Raw genomic sequence first — 19465 nt, 5'->3', positions numbered from 1 at the left:
CATGAAAATGATCTACCTTAAAATGTTTATTTTCTAACCCAGAAAACTTTACTGAAAATTAATCATGTCATTCCTACAAATCTAAGAGTTTACTAAGATTGTTTGACTTAACAAGGTCCAAGGGTCTGTGAGTTCTGTCCTAGCCAAAGATGGAAGCCATGCCTTTTAAAGCACATGGCTTATATTACCTCTTTTTCCCAGAAAACATGAGTGCTTAGAATAAATTTGCTCTAAATTATACTTTGTGCTACACCCTTGCCTACATCTCAGAAATAATGTAGAAAGCAGAGAAACTGCTAATAAAACCAAACTTGCAAAGCTAAAAGCCTTCCCCAGTTTCTCTTGTATCAGATCTTCACAATCTGAAGCATCACGAGTCCCTGTTTTTACATGTAAGCAAAAAAATTATGATAAAACTAAATTGAGTTGAGTTTACTTCAGTAGAAAGCACTGAATAAAAATAGGTAACAGATAGCTTAATCTGACAGTAGGTCACATACTAGATATTACTAACATGTGCTCTATTCTACTTAGTTAACCAACCCTATATCTAACTTAATTTTTACCATCAGCGCCCCACTGCAAGAAAACAGTCATTTCATCGAGCTCACTATTGTCTTCCCAACTTGAGTCATGTTTTCTTAATACAGGCAGGAATGGGTAAAAAGTATGAGGCTTTTTTTTTCCTCAAAAATCGTATGCTTATATGGACATAGATGTTATATGTTAGGTAAGCTAATCCAGTTGTTACTATTTTAAGGTATTCAAATTTTCTTGGATGCTAAAATTACTTACCACCAAATACTTTCAATCATTTTGACATTAACCTTGCCGCATAAGTAGGAAAACGACAAGGTCATGGACTTAGTGTTATACAGCAGTGATCTTCCTCAAATACTACCAAGTCCAAACAGTACTAGTATTTATTAAGGAATCACTACATATAAGGCATTATTCTACATGTTTTAGCAAAGACAAAAATGAGTTAACAGATGGTCCATGCTTGTTAGGTAGCTTATAATCTATTAACGTGAATAAAATACCACTAATAACTAAGATTATGAGGCAGAATCGGATCTGTTCCATCACATAAGTACCAGGAACATTTGCAGTGGCAGCTTCTAAGAATCATAAACAGTGAAGAAGGTATCATCTGAGAAGAGTCTTTAATGATGAATAGGTAGAAATGTAAAAGGGGATCCCACTAAAGAAACACTAGGCTGGAACTTGGGATGTGGCTAGGAAAACAGTCAGAGGTGAGGCTGTAAAGGCTTTTTAGGGCTATCTTTAGGAGTAAATACCTGATCAAAGACCAAACCACTTGCTTTCATGAGCACTGGGAAACTACTGATTTTTTTTTAAAAGAGTAGCATGATTAAAGCTGTTTCAGGAAAATTAATCTGACTATAACGAGGGTTTGGGACTCAGACCTATGTATTTATACCCTTAATCGTTCAGCAAAATGATTCGGTGGGTATCTGCCTGAGTCAGTTAAGAGGAGTCACCAAATGACGTCCCTTTCAAAGGGTGGAGTTTATTACTCAAAAAAAAAAAAAAAAAAAAAATTTAAGTGATCCCCAGAGCACCTTTCATTTCCTTGTAAACTGTTGAGATCCTCAAAGATTTGAACTGTATTTTACACAACTATTGGTTGCCACAGGAGCAGTGTGTTACACATATTTAATATTCAAAGCATCGATTCAAAGTGGAAAAAGGAGTTATGCAATCAGATGCAACCAGTTTCATTCTTTTACATGTTAGGTACTTCAAGTCCAGAGAAGCTACAATATTACCTGACCAATGCAGTGAACATTCTTCGTATTTTGTCTTCGTTGCATTTTTCCCTACATTTCCGTATCTTCATGAAAAACCTAACATTCTACCTTTTGTCCTACCAAAGAAAACTATATACCCCTATAAACTTCCATATAGTCTCAGATTCATTTTCCTAAAAGCAATTCCTGGATCTGAAGACCTATGACACCTGGACCCTTGGTCAAATGTCTAAGTTATACTGATTTGGATTGAGTACGTACTTTCATTACAACTCCAACTATGGTAAACTGGTGATAACTAATTATAAAGTAAGCCTAAGGTAAAAAATTGGCCCTGCGGGCAAGGTGGCTCACACTTGTAACCCCAGCACTTTGGGAAGCCAAGGCAGGTGGATCGCCGAGGTCAGGATGACCAACATGGCAAAGCCCCGTCTCTACTAAAAAATACAGAAAATTAGCTGGGCATGGTGGCAGGTGCCTGTAATCCCAGTTACTCAGGAGGCTGAGGCAGGAGAATCGCTTGAACTCAGGAGGCAGAGGTTGCAGTGAGCCAAGATGGCACCACTGCTCTCCAGCCTGAGCAAGAAGACCAAAACTTTGTATCAAGACAAAACAAAAAAATGTTGGCTCTAATAACTGTCTACAGAACAGGTGCCTCCGATACTTACAATAGCTAGAATCAAATTCCCCAAACTCTGATTTCTATAGGAATTCCATCCTACTCATCACTCCAAGTTAGCTCTTAGCAAAAGCATCTTGTATAACATGGCTCAAATATCTTGTGATTTTTTTTTTAAGACTCCTTGGTCCATGAGCAGTGATCAATGGAGATGTCCACTAGCACCTTCAGGCTGGTTCAGGACTGTCTGGACCCAACAAAAGAGCCTCACTGAGGCCAGGAGACTTCAGATTTGAGATATGGTTCAAGAGCATCCTTGAGTTGTTCAACTAATAGGAGACCCAAGCTGTGTCTACATTAGCTGGAATGATGAGGCCTTTTCATTCAATTACCTATAATACATTGTTATGAGTCATCATTTTCCTAAGATTCCAACAACCTTACCATGTATTTAAAGCATAACTCCAATGATCCTTTTATTTGCTACCTACGTGTGTAGGTACATCTGTACATCATATATCTGTACAATCACTAAACAGGTATTCACAGTATTGGACACTTAGTTGGCCCTAGAGAGAATTCAAAGTTGAAATACCTGCCCTGAAAAATCTCATTTATGCATTCAACAAATATTTATTCCGTTTTTCTTACTAAGTTCTAAGCTGTGCAAAGGTAAAGAAACCAGATATGCCCTTGTCCTCAAGTAGATTACAGCCTAGTGTTGACTCCTACCAGCTGAAAGTAGTAAGTGTTACAACCAAGGAGATCTGGGTCCTATTAGAGCATGGATTCAAGAGGACCAGTGAAGGCTTCCTGGGGACTAATAATTTAAGCTGTGGTGTCTGACCAGGTAGGCGCTAGACACATGTGACTATTTAAATTAAAAACTGGCCAGGTACAGTGGCTCACACCTGCAATCCCAACACTTTAGGAGGCTGAGATGGGCAGATCACTTCAGGTCAGGAGTTGGAGACCAGCCTGGGCAACACAGTGAAACCACACAGCAAAAATTAAGAGGGTATGGTGGCAGGTGCCTGTAATCCCAGCTGCTCGGGAGGCTGAGGCAGGAAAATCACTTGAACCTGGGAGACACAGGTTGTAGTGAGCCAAGATTAGGCCACTGCCTTCCAGCCTGAGCAACAGAGCGAAACTCCAAATTAAAAAAAAAAAGGTGGGAGAAAAAATACATTAAAATTTCAGTTCTTCTACTGCTCTAGCCCCATTCGAGTACTCAAAAGCTGTATGTGGCTAGTGCTACCTTATTGGGGAATGCAAAAGAACATGTTCCTGGTCTCCGAAAACTCTACTAAACAGCACTGAAAGAAAACAGTGCAGCTCACTCTCCAAATAAGAAAACAATATAAAGATGCCTGAGACAAGATACAAATAAAGGCAGACAGACTAAAACAAGCCTATAGCTCCAGAGTTCATTATAAATAATTAACAAGGGAGCAGTAAGCCTAAAAGTAACCAGTTTGTAGAGCTGAACAAGGAGAAAGTGAAGTTGATTTAATAATCTAAAGATCACTCATTTCAAATACATGGGTCAAAATTGGAGTTGTCATAAGCAATAAAAGACAACACAGATCCCTTTGTTAAAAGGCCTTGCTGGTGGGACTGTATCTGGTCAACACAAGATGTCTGAAATGAATCCTACAAATAGTATACCATGGGGTAAATCTTCTACAAAACAGAAGTAACACCTTCCATGCATGGCAAGACTCAATCTTACAATCCAGATAGTCCTTATCAAATGAAAGCACTTAAAAAAACGCATCATATGCACGTTAGCAAAATAAGCTGGAAGCAGAATGGTTCTGCAACATAAAAACGCAGACCAACTAGACTCTAGCCGGTTCAAGGCTCTGCTTTCCTCCCTAGTTGCTCCATGCTCCGCACCACCCGATCCTCTGCTGTTAAGACTCACTTTAAATTGTGCAAAAGATTCACAAACAACAAACATCAAAGTGAAAGTGAAGTACGATTTAAGTGCTGGCGGATGTTCCTAAGGAGGAAGGTGTTTACTGACATCTTTCAAAGGCGCCGTTTTAGACGATGATGGTGCTACAATGTGAACAGTCTAGGATCTCGGAACATACAGCAAGTTACTGTCCCATAGGAACAACATCCTCTGATACATAGCAAAACACTGTCTCCGAACAGAGCTGAAAACCAGCGTCTGGATGACAACAGCCTGACAGCTCATTCAAAGCGCTACCATCATAAGCCGTGAATGTAATCTGTAAGGATGCGGGCTCAGCTCCAGCTCTCCTTCCACCTTCCCCTCCCAGGGCGGATGGTTCAGAATTAAGGGACCTCAGATGGCCAAGGACTGCAAGGACAGCCATTTGGTTTAGCGCTGAATACCCACTGGCCAAAGATTTCTCGACAATTTAATGCGCAAGTGGGGACAAGTGAGAAATGGGAAGAGGCCGTGCTGGAAAGCCACGGCGCGTGCGGGGGCTCCCAGGGCGGCCGCGGCGGTCGTGCGCCAGAGCGCAGCTCCGCACACCCCGCGCCCCTCAACCTAAAGTTGAGCCGTCCGTCGGCGACCGCCACAAGGAGCCGCCATCCCCGCCCGGTGGGCCGCGCCGCCCCGAGAAGGCCTCCCCGCGGCCGGCGACACCGGCGCCCACGGGAGGCGGCCACGGGGCTTCCACGACCCCCAGCGCCTCTGCACCGCCCTCCCGGGACCGCCTACCTCCCCCGCGGCTCCCGAGAGCCGCCCACCCCGGCCTCGACCCCGCCGCCGGCCAGCCCGCGGCCCTAGGGGCCCCGCGCGCCCCCGGCCCACCTGCCTCCTCCGGGTCCTCTCGGAGCGGCCGGCTGGGGACGCGGGGGCGCGGAGGAAAGGCCGAGAGGCGCGCTTCCCCCGGCGCTGTCTCCCGTGGCCGCCCACGGAGCCTCCCGCCGCGCCGCTCCGGACCTAGCCGGGCCCCTCCCGCTGCCGCCTCCGCGCCGCGCGCGCTCGAGCCGGACCCCACGCGGCGTGGGGGCGCGCGCGCAGTGCAGGCCTCGGCCTCGGCCCCGCGCACGCGCCGGGGACTCGGGAGTGGGGAGGGGGGGACCGAGGAGAAAGCGCGCGCCTGCGCTGGCTGGTTTCACGTCCGCGCCCCGCACCCCCCGACCAGGCGGAAGATCGGGCGCACGCGGGGCCGGGACCCCGGCTAGCAGGGTCTGCGGGGTGTCGCGGTGCTACCTCCCCCGCCGCGAGGCCAGGCGGCCCGGCGACGCCGTGCAGCCCACCGCTGTGACAGCCCTCAGCCGCGCCGTCTCACGTCTCCAGCCCGCGGCACTCCCACCTTGCTTAAGCCAGGGCCCGCGTCTTACCCGTCTTGGGCTCCGCAGAGTCCGGCCGAGCCGGGCTGAGAGTAGATCCACCAGCTGGCAGGGCTTGCTGTAAAACGCCAGATCCATACTACACCCACGTTTCAGCAATTAGTTAATGGCTCCTGCTGCTTTGCTGCCTCCTCAGCCACCTTCCCTCCTGCCCCCTTCTCTGTCTCCCAAGGACCCCACAGGGTGAAACTGTGCACCTAAAGTCCTGAACACTGACGGCCTGGCTCTCTGTCATCTGGTGGCAAGAAAGCCTTACTGGACACATAGTGAGTCCCCTTAATGAGGAGACCCAGTAAGACCAGGACCGAGGTTTGAAACATGGAGTCAACAGTCTTTCATCGCGTCAGCTGCCTCTGCGGCCTACCAGCGACTGCTTCTCAGAGGCGTCTGTGTTCCGCACCACAGTGCCTGGCAGGAACAGGTGTCGAATGAACGTCTGGCTCACCGCGCGCCAGAGCATCGTTTCCTGTGAGAATCAGTGATTCCAGAAACTGAGAAAAGCCCCCTTTCCAATTGCCCGAATCGTCCTCATAGTGTCTTCCCACCAAGCAGTGGTTGAACACTTCCAGTAACAAGGAACGCATTACCTTTTAAGGCAGCCGTTTAATCTTTGATCAGCCTTTTGGAACATTTCCTTCTACCTTACGAGCTAAAATCCAGCTCCCTGCATGTCCCCCTCACTGGATTTTGTTTCTGCCCTAGGGACTCAAGTATGACTCCAGTTCATCCAAGACACACGTTACCTGTCCCTTAGGCTACTCCTGATACGACATGGTCACAATCCCACTCACCAGCATGTTGGGGGATTCTCTTGGGTGGGTCCCTGCTTGTCCAGAGCTCTCCTAAATGTGATAATCAGGAATGAATGGGTGGCCTGTCAAGGGCGGAGAGGAGAGACTGCCACCTCTTCTTAAGACCTATACTTGTTTTAACAAAATTCAACACATCAAAATAGTCGCTAGTAGCAGTCACATCGCATTGTTGAATTGGGTGGAGCACACCCTCTACTAAAACCCACAATATTTAAATACATGACCTTCCCCATCCCTGGTCAGCTGCCAGATTCTCTGTCTCTGCAGGCTCAGCATCTGTGTGTGCTGTCAGAGATAATGTAACACGGATACTTCCTCCTCCCCCGAAGATTCCACCTCCCTTTCCCTGCTTTCATCACACCCTCTTCTTGTCTGACCCACCCATCTCTTTAGCTCATTAAAAGAAGGAAGGCGATCTGCCCTTGGTTGGCTTCAAGCACCTAAAAATGAGGCTGATTGTCACTGAACCACAGAAAGTCGTAAAGATCTGTGTGTAACAGAGGAGCTATTGGTGAAGTTTCCAAAGGTGCACAGTTTACTTTTATTGCTGATTTAAATTATCCCTCTGAAATGCCACTATTAGTAGGTGACGAGGCATGGCTAGCTGAGTTGTTCTTAGCTATAATAAAGATCTCTGTTAGAACCAGCCAGGCCACTGGCTTTATCTGCTACACCCAAACACTGTATGATACATAGGCAAATTCCCAGGATACCAAGCCACCAAAGTCTCCTACTCACTTAGTTGCCTTTCTTCAAAAATCTGATATTACTCCTTTACACCATCATCCAGAATGCAAGTACTCGTTGGAGTCATGCTTCCTAGATACCACATGACATACAAGCACCAGGTATTGCCCAGTTAACAAGAGTGAGACTGGACAATGATATGCGGCCAGAACTTGGAGCTTGATCTATTTATTGGGGTGGGAAGGCACATGTGGATGTGAACCAACTGTAGCTGCTGAGATTCAATTCTATCTGGAGGCACAAAGTTCCTGAAAACTGTAGCAATAACCCACAGTGTCAGAAGGTGATCAGCTTTAGTGGTCAGCATCACGATGTGGAGAAGGGACATTACTCACTGACCACTGTAAGGCACTTGACTTATGGGGATCTTACTTGTATTCAATCACTTTACAAATGAAGAAACATACAAATGCGTGACTTGCTCCATATAGCCTGGGGCAGAAATAAGATACAAACCTAAGTCTGTCTGATCTGAGGCCTATGTTAATTCTCCACTTTGCTAACCTACACAGGCTGACTTTGCGGGCATTAAAGACCCAGAGTTCCTGCACAGAGCAGCATTCAGAAGTTCAGACAATCAGCAGCAGCAAGATCTGTCAGTAGCTCTCAGGCCCCTGACCGTGATAAAAGGGTTAGAGGAAACAGCAAAAGAAGACAAGGTCACTGCTTTTACATGGACTGGATATGGGGCACAATATCATCGGATCCCACATTGTGAGTGTATAGGGGGCTGAGGCCCTTATGACTGTGAGAGACACCCAGCTGTCAGAACTGGGGCACCAGATTGGAGTTCAGCTAGTGGAAGTGCCTGAATGCAGAAGATCAGAGCACTGGGCAGAGCCCCTAAAATCTTCACATCTGCAGTGCTTACAGATACGATCATCAGCATCAAAAGCCCAACAGAATCAACAAAGTATTGGAAGTATGTTAGCTCGGCAAGGTTGGCAAGTACAAGATCGGTTTCTAAAAATCAATAGTTTTGTCTACATTAGCAGGAAGTAACTGGGAAACACAACAGACGATAAGAAACGATTCACAATAACAATAAAGTTTAACAAACTCTAAAGCATAATATCCAGGAATTAACCTACCTAACAACTTGAAAGAACTTTATGGAGACAATTTTAAAACTCTGCTTATGGACATAAAAAGATTGAATAAGTAAAGAGATACAGCATGGATAGGATACTTCACGTTGTAAAAATAGCCATTTAGCCTCCAAAGTAAATGTTATCACAAGCAAAATTCCAACAGAAACTAAACTTTTAGGAAACTCAAGAAACTTATATAAGGAGAAATAAAATTTTAAACAGTTAAGTCCATTTTGGAAAAACCAGAGGAGACCTGCCATGCCAAATATTATGTCATTACCACATTGTAATAAAAATATTATGGAACTGGTGTAGGAATACATAAAGCAAATAGGCAATGGGAAGAACTCGAAAGCAGACCTGTGGATAAATAGGACCTCCATTTACACAAAGATGGTACTACAGATCAATGAGAAAAATATAAATTATTTAGAAGACAGCACTGGGGAAATTGGCTTTACTTTATCAAGAAAAAATAAAGTTGGGAGCCCCATGTTCCACCATATACAAAGGTGAATTCCAGATAAATGGAAGACCTACATATGATATAAAAGAAAATACAGGAGATTGTCTCTAGAATGTGAGTTAGGAATTCACTTCATCAAACAGGACTGCAAAAGCACAGACCTTGAAGCAAAAACATTGTAGGACTTGACTGCATCACAATTAAGGGTTCTGTTAAGAATACCATAGAAAAAATTAACAGATGGCTGACAAATTGGGAGAAGACATGGCGTATGTTCAAAAGCAATTAGGGATTAATATCTGAAATGCAAGAGGAGATTTTTGCAAATCAAAAATAAGTCAATGTAAAATATTTTTAAAGCCAATACAAAAATGAGAAAAGTCTGAGAATAGGCAATTCACAGAAGGAAAAGCCAGAATGGCAAGCAGGCATTAAAGAGATGCTCGACCCCACTTGTAATCAGCGACAGGGACTAGAAACAGTGTGACACACCCCATAGCCACCAATATGCTGCTCTATGTTTTAAAACCAGCTCCCCAGGGAAGGAAAAGTCCAATTCTGTGGTGTTTGCCAATTTCCATGGTGCAAATACTCTGGCCACTGCCAGTTTCCAGCTATCTGTGTAGCTTGAGGTCACCAAACAAGAAGTTGGAAAGAAATGTGCTTTATCAGCTCTCATGAGCTATTTTCAACACACGACTGCTTTACCCATTAGCATGGCAAAAATCAGAAAGATCATCCCAAATATTAGCAAAGATATGGGGAAATAGGAGTCCTCATGCACTGCTGACAGAAATTTAAACTGGTAAATATATTCTGCAGATCAACCTGGCAGTGTTTTGTGAAAAAATATTAGTAATATGCTTTATGACTCAGCAATCACCCTTCTGGACATGCTTCAGAGAAACTCTTACAATGATTCTATAAGCACCTTCTTTATGCAGCTTCCAGGAAGTCAATTTCTCATACACTAGGTGACCTTATCCAGTCTATGGCTTTAAATATTGGCTGGGCGTGGTGGCTCACACCTGTAATCCCAGCACTTTGAATAGCTGAGGCAGATGGATCACCAGAGGTCAGGAGTTCAAGACAAGCCTGGCCAACATGGTGAAAACCCATCTCTACTAAAAATACAAAAATTAACTGGGCATGTTGGTGTGTGCCTATGGTTCCAGCTACTTGGGAGGCTGAGACAGGAGACTTGCTTGAACCCGGGAGGTGGAGGTTGCAGTGAGCTGAGATCATGCCACTGCACTACAGCCTAAAGTACAGAGTGAAACTCCGGCTCAAACAACAATAATAATAAATAAATAAATAAACCAATATCATCTCTGTTTTCATGATTCCCAGATTTCTATCTCCAGCCCAGATATATGTCCAACTGGCTACTCAACATCCATTCTACAGCACACAATACACATGATGAATAGAACATGTTCAAAATGGAACCCTTCCCCATCACCTTCCCTAGCTCACTAAATGGCAACTCTATTCTTTTTGCTCACTGGAGTCATTCCTTCTTCCTATCATATTTCTGGATTCTCCAGTGTTCCTGTCTTCAATCTTTAAACAGTTTATGATCTCATTTATTGAGTAAATTCATGTACCATGGAAATCCTTACAAATCAGTAGCCACTGGAGACCCCAGGGACCTCCTACTGCTTCTACCTGGGCTTACCCTCCTCCAATCCATCTCTTTTATTAAGGTTGCAGGTGGGGGGGACCTCCTGTTGAAGTAGATCACAACTGAAGAGGACCCCGGTGAGCCGCACAAGCCTTATTATCTGAATGGGGCTTCTCGTTCCTAGTTGTACATTAGAATCACCTGGATAGCTTTCGTAAAATGAACCCTAAAGAACACCTCAGATATTTTAATTCAATTGATCTAGTTTAGTTTCATACTATCCTATGTTTATTTATTTATTTATTTTTTTTTTTTTTTTTTGAGACAGAGTCTTGCTCTGTCACCCAGGCTGGAATGCAATGGCAGAATCTCAGCTCACTGCAACCTCTGCCTCCTCAGTTCAAGCAAGAGCCTCCCTGCCTCAGCCTCCCGAGTAGCTAAGATTACAGATGCACACTACCATGGCTGGCTAATTTTTGTATTTTTAGTAGAGATGGGGTTTCTCTTGAACTCCTGACCCAAGTGATCCGCCCACCTCAGCCTCCCAAAGTGCTGGATTACAGGCATGAGCCATCACACCTGGCCCTACTCTATAAATTTAGTTTCCTTTTTTTTAGCCCTAGTTCCAAGAAGACACTAGCAGAGGAATTTTCCAAACTTAGCATATTCCTACAAGGGGCACTGCTCCCCAGGCTCTCCAGTTGCTGCCACAATCAGACACCACATGATGCAACGTCTTCTTTATAATTACAGCTAGATTGGAGGCATATGTTCTACTGCTCTCTAACTCTGTAGGATAGTGATATTTAACAATATTATATGGTTTCAAATAGCTACAAGGAGGATGTTGAATGTTCTTAACGCAAAGAAACAATAAATGTTTGAGAGGAGGGATATGCTAATGACTGTGATCTGATCACTATACAGGTATTGCAACGTCACTGTGTACCTCATAAATATATGCAATTATTATGTATTAATTTTTAATTTTTTTAAAAATAATTAAGTCTTCTTAAAGCCTACATAAAGGAAGATGGAATGAAAGGAATGTCACAGGGCATCAGGTTGAAAATCGCCACTGTGGCACAAGAACTAAGTTTTGGATACCAGCCAACCAGCCACCCCCCAAATTTTTGGTCAATAAGACACCTCCAGAAGCATCTTTGGCACACAAAAATAGCAAAAGTCAGTTTCCATGACGATATCAGTCCAACGATCTCCCCAGCACACGACACTGAAACTGACTCTGACCACGCCTCTAGAAATAACCATTATTTTATGGAAAATGTAAGGCATAATAAAAATCATTTTAAAAAACACCATGAGGATGCAATCATCCAACACCAAAATGTGGGAATTTCTGCAGAACAAATAACCCAGTTCTGACAACCAAAAAATAGCTGAAGGGAATGCTTACGGACCAGAAGAGACATCAGAGCTCCAGCCACAGCCTGCAACGTCCAGATTTTCCTTGGATCTGGATTCAGGCAAACAAATATAAAAATATTCCTGAGACAGTTGGGGGAAATGTAACCTGGACTGGATATTAAATTACATTTTATAATTCTGTTAATTTGGGGGGGTATATGCTAATGACATGATGGTCGTGTTTCTATTAAAAATTCTTATCTGTTAGACATCCGTACTGAAGTAGGTGTGAAAAATGTTTGAGGTCTGGGATTCGCTTTAAAGTGCTCCCTTAAAAATAAGTGTGTGGTGGAGGGATAGACGTAAAAAGAATAAAATATTGATAATTATTAAATATTGATCATTATTAAAATGATTATTAAAATTATTCAAATGATTGATAATTGATAAAAATTATAAAATGATGATTATTAAATATTTAATATTGATAAAATATTGATAATTATTAAAATGATAAAATATCGATAATTGTTCAATGGTGGGTATGGTAGTCTTATTGACAGTTTCACTTTCTGTGGTTTTAGTTACCTGCCATCAACCATGGTCTGAAAATATTAAGTGAAAAATTTCAGAAGTAAAAAGTTCATAAAGCCGGGCGCGGTGGCTCAAGCCTGTAATCCCAGCACTTTGGGAGGCCGAGGCGGGTGTATCACGAGGTCAAGAGATCGAGACCATCCTGGTCAACATGGTGAAACCCCGTCTCTACCAAAAATACAAAAAATTAGCTGGGCATGGTGGTGTGTGCCTGTAATCCCAGCTACTCAGGAGGCTGAGGCAGGAGAATTGCCTGAACCCGGGAGGCGGAGGTTGCGGTGAGCCGAGATCGCGCCATTGCACTCCAGCCTGGGTAACAAGAGCGAAACTCCGTCTCGAAAAATAAAATAAAATAAAATAAAAGTTCCTAATTTTTAAATTGCACACCCTTCTGAGTAGCGGGATGAAATCTCACGCCGTCCTGCGCCCTCCTGCCTGCGTCACGAAGCCTCCTTATGTCCGGGGCCTCCACGCTGTCCATGCTCCTTATCCATTAGTCACTTAATAGCCAGCCCGGTGATCAGACTGACTGTCAGGCCATCACAGCTTGTGTTCAAGTAACCCTCGTTTTGCTTAATGATGCCCCACAAAGCACAAAAGTAGTGACGCTGGTATGATTGTTGTTTCTTCATTAGTTGCTATTATTAATCTCTTACTGTGACTAATTTACAAATTAAACTTTATCACAGATATGCAAATTTAGGAAAAAACATAATACATATAGGGTTTGGTTCAGGCATCCACTGGGAGTCTTAGAACATATCCCCTGTGGATAAGGGGGTGGGTGAATACTGTATATTATTCTTTTTTTTTTTAACAGGAATTTGAAATTTTTTCCATAATAGAAAACTTTTTTAAAAAAAGAAACTCCAAGAGTGCAGGAATTGTAGTCTATTTCTGTCACTGCTATATCCTGGGTACCTAGAATAATATCTGGCACATAGTACTAACTCAATAAACATGTGTTGATTAAATGGGCCAGGGCTTTTCAAGATTTCAGACTGAGAGTTAGGTGCAGCAGCATGTGCTTGTAGTCTCAGCTACTCGGGGCTGAGGCAGGAGGACTGTTTGAACCCAGGAGATAGAGGATGCAGTGAGCTTTGATTGTGCTTGTGAATAGCCACTGCACTCCTGCCTGGACAGCATAGTGAGACTCCATCTCTAAAAAAATTTTCAGTCTCAGCCAGGCGTGGTGGCTCACACGTGTAATTCCAGCACTTAGGGAGGCTGAGGCCGGCAGATGACAAGGTCAGGAGTTCGAGACCAGCCTGGCCAATATGGTGAAACCCCGTCTCATCTAAAAAATACAAAAATTAGCCAGGCATGGTGGTCCATGCATGTAATGCCAGCTACTCGGGAGGCTGAGGCAGGAGAATTACTTGAACCCAGGAGGTGGAGGTTGCAGTGAGCCAAGATTGTGCCACTGCACTTCAAGCTGGGTGACAGAGCAAGACTCTGTCTTGGGAAAACAAAAAATTTCAGTCTCAGTGAAGATAGACTATTGTGTCCCAGGAATTTAGAAATCACAGAAGCTGCCTTTGTATCACATGCACACACTGGAAAATGTGAGGCATTTACATATCACTAAAGTACCAATGAGTTGTCTTTCCAGCAGCTGTTTGTGAAACCAATTCACTCTCATCCCAGTTGGCTGTAAACCATCAGAAGCTTTAATAACATCTTGATTAGGGGTTGAGAAAATGTCAGACCCACTGGAGCTGCCACAGAGTAGGCAGAAAGCAGCTTGCACCTTGTCAACAATGGATCAAATGACTCACCTTGCCAGAGAAAGCCACAGACAGACTAATTAGCCAGTACTGAGTCATGAGAAAGTCTCCTTTGTGACAAAAGCAGCATTCATAATAAGGTTGTTTCTGACATTCCTCATCTAACCATATTTGAAACAGCAGAGACAGTTAAGGTAAAAAATAAATGAGAACTGCTTTTTTAATTCACATGGAGTTCAACACAAGAATAAGTTATCATCTAACTTTTTAAGGCCCATCAAAATATATCATGCAATATCTTTATCATCATCAATATCATCACAATCAAAAGGCACTGGATGGCACTTAGAAAGGCAACAGTGTGCCGGGCGCGGTGGCTCAAGCCTGTAATCCCAGCACTTTGGGAGGCCGAGGTGGGTGGATCACGAGGTCGAGAGATCGAGACCATCCTGGTCAACATGGTGAAACCCCGTCTCTACTAAAAATACAAAAAATTAGCTGGGCATGGTGGCGTGTGCCTGTAATCCCAGCTACTCAGGAGGCTGAGGCAGGAGAATTGCCTGAACCCAGGAGGCGGAGGTTGCGGTGAGCCGAGATCGCGCCATTGCACTCCAGCCTGGGTGACAAGAGCAAAACTCCGTCTCAAAAAAAAAAAAAAAAAAAAAGAAAGGCAACAGTGTGCATGCGGACCCATCAAATCATCAGGAATACGTTGTGTGCCTTATACTTGAACAGTAGAATGGAAGCTGGAATCAAGTGCAAGATTCTTTCCTTGTTTCCTAGTAAAATAGAGAGAGTGTCATGGTTGCAAGCATGGGTAACCTGAATTGGAACCCCAGAATCACCTCTCTCTGCAACCCTAGCAAGTCATTTAACCTCCCTGAGCCTCAGTTGGTTCCTCTGTGAAGTGAGATAAAGAATACCTGCCCTTGTTCTCATTGGTTTCAAAGAACATCTTTATTTCTGCCTTCATTTCATTGTTTATCCAGTCAACACTCAGGAGCCAGCTGTTCAGTTTCCATGAAGTTGCGCAGTTTTGAGTTAGTTTCTTAATCCTGAAATCTAATTTCATTGCACTGTGATCTGAGAGACTGTTATGATTTCCTTTTTTTTTTTTTCTGCATTTGCTGAGGAGTGATTTACTTCCAATTTTGTGGTCAATTTTACAGTAAGTGTGATGTGGTGCTGAGAAGAATGTATATTCTGTGGCTGTTGGGTGGAGAGTTCTGTAGATGTCTATTAGATCCACTTGTTCCAGTTCTGTGTTCAAGTCCTGTATACCCCTGCTGATTTTCTGTCTCGTTGATCTATCTAATATTGACAGTGGAGTGTTAAAGTCTCCCACTATTATTGTGCAGGGAGTCTAAGGACTTCAAGCTATGCTACAATGCAACAGTAATCAAAACAGAGACATAGACCAATGGAACATAACAGAGGCCTCTGGAGCAACACCAACACATCTACAACCATCTGATCTTTGACAAACCTGAAAGGATCCCCTGCTTAATAAATGGTGTTGGGAAAATTGGCTAACAATGTGCAGAAAGCAGAAACTGGACCCCTTCCTGATACCTTACACTCAAATTAACTCCAGATGGATTAAAGACTTAAACATAAGACCTAACACCATAAAAACCCTAGAAGAAAATCTAGGCAAAACCATTCTCGGGACATAGGCATAGGCAAGGACTTCATGACTAAAACACCAAAAGCATTGGCAACAAAAGCCAAAATAGGCAAATGGGACCTAATTAAACTCCACAGCTTTTGCACAGCAAAAGAAGCAATCATTAGAGTGAACTGGCAACCAACAGAATGGGAAAAAATTTCATAATCTACCCATCTGACAAAGGGCCAATATCCAGAATCTACAAAGAACTAAAGCAGATTTACAAGAAAAAAACATACAAGCCCATTCAAATCTGGGCGAAGGATATGAATAGACACTTTACAAAAGAAGACATATATGAGGCCAACAAACATATAAAAAAATGCTCATCATCACTGGTCATTAGAGAAAGGCCAATCAAAACTACATTGAGATACCATCTCACACCAGTTAGAATGGCAATCATTAAAAAATCTGGAGACAACAGATGCTGGAGAGGACGTGGAGAAATAGGAACACTTTTACATTGTTTGTGGGAGCGTAAATTAGTTCAATCATTGTGGAAGACAGTGTGGTGATTCCTCAAGGATCTAGAAATAGAAATTCCATTTGACCCAGCAATCCCATTACTGGGTATATACCCAAAGGATTATAAATCATTCTATTATAAAGACACATACACACGCATGTTCATGGAGGCACTGTTTACAATAGCAAAGACCTGGAACCAACCCAAATGCCCATCAATGATAGACTGGATAAAGAAAATGTGGCACATATACACCATGGAATACTATGCAGCCATAAAAAAGGATGAGTTCATGTCTTTTGCAGGGACATGGATGAAACTGAAAAGCATCATTCTCAGCAAACTGACACAAGAACAGAAAAACACCACATGTTCTCACTTATAAGTGGTGTTGAACAATGAGAACACATGGAAACAAAGAGGGGAGCATCACACACTGGGGTCTGTTGTTGGGGGGCTACAGGAGGGATAGTGGGAGGGAGGGTGGGGGAGGAATAATGTGGGGAGAAATGTCAGGTATAGGTGACGGGGGGATGGTGGCAACAAACCATCTTGCCATGAATGTACCTATGCAACAATCTCACATGATCTGTGCATGTACCCCAGAATCTAAAATACAATAAATAAATAAATAAAAATTTTAAAAAAGAATACCTGCCTCCCAAGTGTCATACAAGCCTGACTCAAAGTGAGTGGTCAATGAATAGCTGTGATCATAAGACACAAGCATGAGAACAGAAACCAACCACCCACCAAAGAACAGTGTTGGGACTTGGGATTTCTCAAGATGAGAAGCACATTGCAGGATGGGGTGGTCAGGAAAGTCTTCAAGGAAAAGACTTATTGTGAGCTAAGTGAAGAGGGTAATGGAACCGAGGAGCTGGCATTTACTGAGTACTTACTATGTAATGTGCATTGTTCTAAGTACTTTCATTCTTTGACTGCTATGAGATAAATATCATTTTAGTTTCATTTTTCCAGTTGGAGAAATCAGGTCACAAAGCAGTTAGGTAACTTATTCAAGATCACATAGTAAATAGAAGAACCAAGATTTCAGCCCATGCAGTCTAGATCCAAAGATTAAATGCTGAACCGCAATACCTTGCAAGAGAAAAGTCTGAAGAGGCAGAAACGTTGTGTGTATTTAGATGGTGGTAATTGAAGAGTCTGTCTGTGTCAGCCCATCCAGGCTGCTGTCATGGAATACCATAGACTGAGTGGCTTATAAACAACAGAGATTTATTTCTCATGGTTCTAGACTCTGGGAAGCCCAAGATCAAGGCACTGGCAGATTCAGTGGCTGGCAAGGGCCCTCTTCCTGGTTCATGGACAGCCATTTCTCAGTGTAGCCTCAGATGAGGAGCTCTCTGAGGTCTCTTTTATAAAGACACTTAATTCCAAAGGCCCCATCTCCAAAAACCCCTCACAGTGGGGACTAGGTTTCAACATGATTTGTAGGTACACGAACATTTACAGTAGTCCCCAGCAGTCTAGCTGGTGCAGGCCTATGGTAAGATGCTGAGAGGAGATGAGCTGGAAAGCTTGGAGCCAGGCTAGGCTAGGAACGGCCTTGAAAGTCACACTGAGCTGGAGAGGCTGTCCTCTGGGGACAAGGAAAATCCAGCATGGTTTCTAAAGAGAGAAAGATGGAGGAGTCTGTCAGCAGAGTTCAAAATGAAAACTCCTGCCTAACCTTTGTGCCCCATGTCTGTTACATTCTCTTAAAGAAAAAACCTGAACATTGAATTGAAGTTCTTTTACCAATTTAACTTAGAGTTCTTTAAAATGGCAAATGTTTTTTACAAACGACGTCTCCACATACAGCTTAGTTCTTATATTATGTGTTCTCAATACCAACCTGCACTTAAAATGAAGTTGAGACAAGTTAGCCACACACCCTTTTGGGATGGAAGTCTGTCATTTCTGCCTTTCCTATCACACCTCATTAAACACATTTCAGCCTAACAATAGCACCTACGTATCATCATTTTAATCACTTGGTTATTATATAATCATGTAATAATATGTCATGTTTTGGATACATGAGCACTGGATGAAAGCAGAGTCCCAGCAAAGAAACAGCAGCCACACAGCTTCCTAGGGTGCTGTCCTATCCAGCAAGGTACCGACTGGCTTGCTGCTCACTAGCACCCCACTCCTCCTAGTACCCGGGCTTCTATTTCTCCAGCCTCACCCATACCCTAACAGACTTCACAGCAGGATGCCTCTCAAGGCTCTGCTTTCCAAGTGATACACCACACACCTACCTACCAGGGAGCTGCATTTTCAGCACTTTAGAAGCATTGTTGCTCCTAGCAATTACCTAGCATCTTTGCAAGCAGGATCTGTTGGCATCATGAAAACTGTGTGCCTCAATTGCAAAGGCCTCCAGTCACACTCAGGTCTCAGCTGCATCTGAGATTGGCCACTCCCAAGCACGCTGCTCCACACAGTCCTCAACTCCTACAATCCCAAGGGACCCCAGAGATTGGGTGCAGTGGCTCACGCCTGTAATCCCAGCACTTTGAGTGGCCAAGGCAGGCAGATCACTTGAGCACAGGGGTTCCAGACCAGCCTGGGCAACATGGCAAAACCCTGTCTCTACAAAAAAAATTTTTTTAAAAATTAGCTGGGCATGGTGGCATGTGTATGTGGTCCCAGCTACTCAGGAGGTTGAGGCTGGAGGATCACTCGAGCCTAGGAGGTGGAGGTTGCTGTGAGCCAAGATCTCACCACTGCACTCCAGCCTGGGTGAGACCCGATCTGAAAACAAAAACAAACAGAAACAAAAAAAAGAAGTCCTAGAAAAGAGATTTGGTCTATGAGGGAACTTCTTACTCCTGACTTGTCAAGCACTTACTAAGTAATTCTTACTATGAGTAAATACCATAAGATGTGTCTCCTTCCTTAGGGAGTCCATAGTCTAGCTGAGAGAACACAATTCAAACACACAAAAGTGAGAAGATAGAATCCCAGCGTTAAAGTCAGATATTTAGGGCTTGCCCGGACTGAGGGGGTTCCTGGGATGTGGGATTCCGTTTAAAAACAGAGCAGTACTGGCCAGGCACAGCGGCTCACGCCTGTAATCCTAGCACTTTGGGAGGCTGAGGAGGGCAGATCACCTGAGGTCAGGAGTTTGAGACCAGCCTGGCCAACATAGTGAAA

At 43.6% G+C, this 19465-nt stretch overlaps 1 protein-coding gene across 4 annotated transcripts in view; it reads right to left on the bottom strand.

Annotated features, from left to right (window-relative positions):
- The window catches only part of CLIP4 (CAP-Gly domain containing linker protein family member 4), a 128810-nt gene that overhangs the window by 72149 nt on the left and 37196 nt on the right, over positions 1–19465 (bottom strand). Inside the window, exon 1 of one of the 4 annotated variants that reach the window (XM_010352302.3) lies at positions 5725–6117. The exons of 1 other annotated variant lie outside the window; for it this stretch is intronic. The gene's annotated coding sequence lies outside the window, so the exon portion shown is untranslated. Of the gene's footprint in view, positions 1–5188; positions 5420–5724; positions 6118–19465 lie in introns of those variants that run through there. 2 more of the 4 variants (XM_039460504.2, XM_074395650.1) reach the window with 2 other exon arrangements.

Source organism: Saimiri boliviensis, chromosome 1 (assembly GCF_048565385.1).
Source record: "Saimiri boliviensis isolate mSaiBol1 chromosome 1, mSaiBol1.pri, whole genome shotgun sequence".
Classification (NCBI taxonomy): Eukaryota; Metazoa; Chordata; class Mammalia; order Primates; family Cebidae; genus Saimiri; species Saimiri boliviensis.
This window is presented reverse-complemented; position numbering and strand designations above follow the sequence as displayed.